Consider the following 6,173-nt stretch of genomic DNA (forward strand, 5'->3'; position numbering starts at 1 on the left):
TTCTTACTGAATTGTAACGACATTATTTTTTTTATTTATTTATTTGTAGTCATACAGTGCACTTACAGACTAATGACAAAACTTTGGATTTTTTTTTTTTGTTTTTGCTTAGTATAAATAATAAATGTTAAGTGATCAATATAAATATTACACGAGTATACAATTACAACATTAATCAAAACTTACATGTAGTGAAGCTACAAATTTGGCTTTAGAGCTAAATAAATCAGAGGTAAAAGAACCCGATGGAGTGTTAAGTTCCCTTAAAGCTCTATAGATAGGTGCATTGCTAGCATAAGTACTTCTGACTAGTTTTAAAGAAAAAAGATCGTTATTCCTAAGACAACGCTGCGGGACATGGAAAAATATACGTTCAAGTAAAAGAGGACAATCTATTATACCATTTATAACATCGAAAACTGTAGAGAGGGAGAGTATAGTTCTTCTGGAGTTTAACGATTTCGGGTTGATTAATTTGCGACTGGCAATATATGGTGGAAGTGGGTCTATACAATTTAATGAGCGTAGAGCATAGTGCAAAAACACCTTTCGAACACGTTCAAGTCGTTTGATATGACAATCAAAATAAGGTCTCCAAATGTAGACCACATATTCAAGATTGGAGCGAATAAGTGATGTGTATAAGAGATTTAGCGTGTACGGATCACTAAAGTCCGAACTAAACCGACGAATGAAAGCAAGCATAGCATACGATTTTGCTATAGTGCTGTTGATATGGCTCAAGAATGAAAATTTAGCATCGAAAATAACACTCAGGTCGGATATTTCATTCAGGATGGATAGATTAGAGTTGCCAATGGAATAGGAGGTGGGAATAGAGGAACGAGACTTCGCAAACGACACATGGAAATATTTACTAACATTAAGAAGAAGTCGATTTTTTTCACACCACAAAACAACGTTGTTTATATCATTCTGAATTTTAGATGAATCAGACGGAGAACGAACAGAGGAATAAATTTTAAGATCGTCAGCGTATAGCAGAAAATTGGAGAAGGTAAAATACTCACGATTATCATTAATAAAAATGATAAAGAGTAAGGGTCCCAGAATGCTGCCTTGAGGCAGAGGCAGAGGAGGCAATAAAGTCACAAGATGATAAATTGCCAACAACTACAATGCAGTGCCGAGAAGAAAGGTACGATATTATCCAAGATAGAAAAGTAGAGTGAAAGCCCAGATGCGCCAACTTTTCAACTAAAAGTGTGTGACTCACTTTGTCAAAGGCCTTGGAAAAGTCAGTATAAATAGTGTCAATTTGCAAGTGATCATTAAAAGCAGATGTACAGAATTCAGAAAACACGGCAAGGTTGGTAACCGTGGATCGACCAGACATGAAGCCATGTTTGTTGATAGAAATATATCTCTTGATGGGAAAAACATCTTTTGCTTGACAATATATTCAAACAATTTAGATACGGTTGAAAATTTTGAAATTGGCCTGTAGTTGGCAATATCATTTTTATTACCTTTTTTGAAAACAGGCGTGATAGAGGTAAATTTCCAGGCATCAATAAAAACACCCGAATGAAGTGATTTATTAAAAATTATCATAAGAGGATAAGCAACGGCAGTGCAGGCTTTGAAAAGGTACGATGAGAAACCATCAACATCCGAACTCGTATACAGGGCCGTAGAGAGAAAATCCGGGCCCGGGACTAAACAATTTACGGGCCCCTATAAAAAATCCACTGATACATATGATTTATTTGAATTAATGACGTCTTATTCATGAATCATTATTGATGGATTACATCAAAAAAATTTTTTGCCACATCAACTAAATGATTTTTGGACTAAGAGCTGAAAATAAAATTAACACAGAATATTTACTATTTATACCATTTTATTGTAACGTAGAAATAAAATTCTCTTTTAACAGCCACATATTGTTTCAAATAATCTTTTCTAGTTATTTGGTAACATTTTAATACATTTCTGATAAATTTATTGATGATTATAAATTTTAATTATTCAATATAGAAGGTTCGAATACTGTTTACAACTCAACTCTGTTTCAGTTGAAATTTTGCAATTTGGTATTACAGATTACAACTCAACCTGTCAAAAAAAATGTCGGTTGAAGATGTCTAGCCTTACAACTTTTTGGGGCATTATCGTTTAAAACTTTGTGTTGGTGTAGTCAAAGACATCAAAATCTGACAACTGATTACTAGCAGTTGTCTCATAAAATTTTGCAGTTTTTTGGAAAAAAGGTAACGTTTTACAAGACGGTTCACAACTTAATTTTTAACAAAAATTTTCAAAATTGGTATCAAAAGACACGTTTCGACCTCCGTTTTTAGAATCCGAAAGCAAAAATTAAAAACTTCATTCCTGTCATATCATTTCGGTTCAAATTTTCATGTGGTTGTTGTATTTTGCCAGATTTTTTGTACACACCAATGCAGAAAGGTATTGGACCCACTCAGGGTTATTTTTACAAATCGCGGCAGATAGCCCCCAACGCAGAAAGGTGATCTGTGCAAAAAAACTATGGATCGGCCCTCATATTTAGGATCCTCTCGGGGCCATTTTATGGGTTTTTGTAAATATCTTTCGACAGAAATAAAATTTTTAATTTCGGATTATTCAAACGAATGTCGAATTAATAATGCCTATATGCCGCTATGTCTGAATTTGGTTTCCCCGCAAAATTTATACGGCTGTGCAAAATGACGTTGAGCAACACCATCAGCTCAGTCAGAATTGGGAAGGACCTCTCCGAGCCGTTCGAAACTAAACGAGGTTTCAGACAGGGTGACCCCCTATGGTGCGATTTCTTTAATTTGATGCTGGAGAAAATTATACTAGCTGCAGAACTTAACCGCACTGGAACAATATACTATAAAAGCGTGCAATTACTGGCATATGCTGATGACATTGATATCATCGGCCTAAACACCCGCGCTGTTAGTTCTGCTTACTCCAAGCTGGAAAAAGAAGCGGCAAAGATGGGTTTGATGGTGAATGAGGACAAAACGAAGTACCTGCTGTCAGCGAGCAAAGAGTCAGCGCATATGCGCTTTGGCAACAACGCTACTGTTGGCAGCCATAATTTCGAAATAGTAAAAGACTTCGTTTATTTGGGAACCAGCCTCAACACTAGCAACAACATCAGCACTGAAATCTAGCGAAGAATCAATCTTGCCAATAAATGCTACTTTGGACTAGGTAGGTAATTGAAAAGTAAAGTCCTCTCTCGGCGAACGAAAATCGTACTCTACAAGTCACTTATCGTACCCGTCCTGCTATATGGGGCAGAAGCATGGACCATGGCAACAGCAGATGAAGCGGCTTTGGGAGTGTTCGAGAGAAAAGTTGTTCGAAAGATTTATGGACCTCTACGCGTTGGCGATGGCGAGTACCGAAGAAGATTTAATGATGAGCTGTACGAGCTATACGCAGACATCAACATAGTCCAGCGAATTAAAGCGCAGTCGCGTGGTGGCAACGGCGCGCACCCACATATTTGTTAAATAATAGTTAAGGCGAAAAAAGGGGAAGAAAATAAAAACACCAGAAAGATTTCGTATTAATAAAAAAAGGAATTCACAGTGTTGTTTTATTCAATGTATGTAAATACAACAAGTGTTAAGGAAGATTTTAACAGATGTTGTGAAAATGAAAATAGTAAATATATTTTCGGAAATTATTAAATATACTTTATGAAATTGACAACTTACGTGAACGTGTGATTACGTGTTCCTTTGCTGGCTGCTGGATTAAAAGAGGACGAGCCTCTTTGCGACATGGGCCGATGAACCCGAGATACAGCTCCTTCGTTGGGTTTCCCGGCAACAAAGTTGCTATACCGCGGGCTCACAGCGGTAAAAATCTAAGATACATGCGTACTACCACTCACACATGCTTGTGTGTATTAGTGATCACAAGCATATGTGGGTGGTAGTAAACGAAGGAAAGAAGAACATTATGTTACGAGGGAGGGGAGATATATTTAGGCCTGTGGCCTAAACATACCGGCCCCCTTGCCGTAAGCAACAAAGAAAACATTAAAAAAAGGGAATGCCACGTGATCGCACGTCCAGTAAGGCGGTGTAATGGAAGAAGGCAGTGCAGATGCGGACTGCAAGCACTGCACGCCAGATGGTTGACCTCACGTTTCGCTCTCCTGTGGAAAAGAAAAGAAGTTATTAGATATACGTACGTGGTTTTAAATTCCGTGCATATTTACTTAAATATATATATAATATGGCGCATGTGTGAGGCGTGAAAGTCGGATATTTATTTTTGGCAGGCTCCCGAGACCACCAACCCGAACACCGTCGGTTGGGTTAGGAGACCGCCAACTGTCGATGCCGGTGTACCGCTCACCATCATTTCGGCGTAAATGTCAGCGCCGAGTGTAAGCCGTATCGGTGATGAGCGGTAGAATTGCGGATCCGCCAGCCGCATGAACTCAAAGGGCGCGGAAATCTTGGGGTCCACATTGGACGGTGGACTCAAACGGAAATGGCTTTCGACGACGGCTGCTTGTGTTGTTATGTACGTCGAAGCTCCGAATTTGCCGCGCAGTATGAGGGTGCATTGTCCATGCCCTTGGCGCTCCAATTGTAAGTCGCGTACCAGCTCCGCATCGACGATCGTGCTGGTGGCGCAGGGATCAATAATGGCCCGAACCAGGTGTAAATGCCCACGCGATTCGATTCGTACGATGGCCGTCGGCGCAATGGGTACGAAAGGCCGCATGATGGGCGATGGTGTAGCCTGGAGCAGCCGCCCTGTCCTGAAGCCTTCCGGCGTGTCGCGCGTTAGCTTCATTGTATTTTGGGCTTCAACAGAGTATGGCGTCGATTTCTTTCGCCGTTGCTGCCTTGCGAGTTTGGACGATTTAGCTGAGTTTCGATGGGGTCCGACCTCACGGTGCCGCCAATTATTTTGTTGGTTTCGAGGTTTGTTTGCTTTCGCCGCGCTTCTTTCGTGCTGTAACAGCGGCCGGAAACTGCGCATCCCATGATTTACCGTTGACGGTCTTGTCTCCGTTTTTGCTCGCTCTTCCTCCATTTTCGCTCTCTCTTCCTCCATTTCCTCTACCTGCTGAGCCCAGGATTTAGCCGGCCCCGAGAGGTTGATCGACAGCGCATCGTCGGACGTGTTGGCTTCGCCGTTTGTGGTCGTCTCGTCGCTTACCGGTCGACGCTCATCTAAACGAAGCGTGGTGTGGTGCTTCTCTTGGCACCTCTTGCAGCTATACTTGCTGTTACATTTGTCCACGCGGTGAAAGGGCGACAGACAGTTTGGACAGTACTTATGCAGAAGTACTGCCCGCAACCTCTCTTCTGGGGATTTTTTACGGTATTCGGCACAGATCCTAAGGCTATGATCCCTGCCGCAGAGCTGGCAAGCAACGTCGAAACGCTTTGCGCCTCCCTCTGACTTGGCCAGTAACGTTTGGTAGCGGGTCATGATCTGAAAGGATATTGGTATCATTGATCATGCCCAAATTGAGGTTAGCGGAATGTTGTTTGGGTGGCGTAAGCCAAAAAAAAATGATCTCTCATATACTCTCGCAAGAGGAAAAAGAAACATTTTATTGAAACAAAATTTAATTGAAATAAAAATTAAAGGCCATAGGTGAATACTTATGCGCGCAAAGAAACGAAGAAAAAACGGCTTTAGCACGCATCCATGCGATGTGGCTGGTGCTTTAGTCATTCCACGTCATTTGACTAGTCATTTTACGGTCATAGGTTATATTCCTAGTCACATTTGCATGGGCGTGATTAGGTTTTATGACCAAATTTCTTGTAGGGATTTTATAATTTATTTTACGTGGGTAGATGTCGCCGAAGTGGTCCTAAAGATTTATTTTTGATTTGTGGTGAACTTTGTTTTCACAACAAGTGGCCTGCCACCACACGGAACGGTTCGAAACCTGGCTGAAAAGGTATTAAGTAAGGTAAAGTTGCACTTCCACCATTCAACATTATTTTTGACGTGTATTGTCGATAATGTTGAGATCCGTGGAATTAAGTATTTTAAATCTCGACCAAATGAATGATTGGTCGAGATATGTAATACGCGACACGTGTGGCGTGTTGTGCTCGATATCTCGTGCGGCATGCAATGCCGGACGTGTAGTGCGTGACGTGGAGTGCGGCGTGTAGTGCATGACGTGTAGTGAATGACGT

The sequence above is a fragment of the Eurosta solidaginis genome, chromosome 1 (assembly GCF_040869045.1).
Source record: "Eurosta solidaginis isolate ZX-2024a chromosome 1, ASM4086904v1, whole genome shotgun sequence".
NCBI lineage: Eukaryota > Metazoa > Arthropoda > Insecta > Diptera > Tephritidae > Eurosta > Eurosta solidaginis.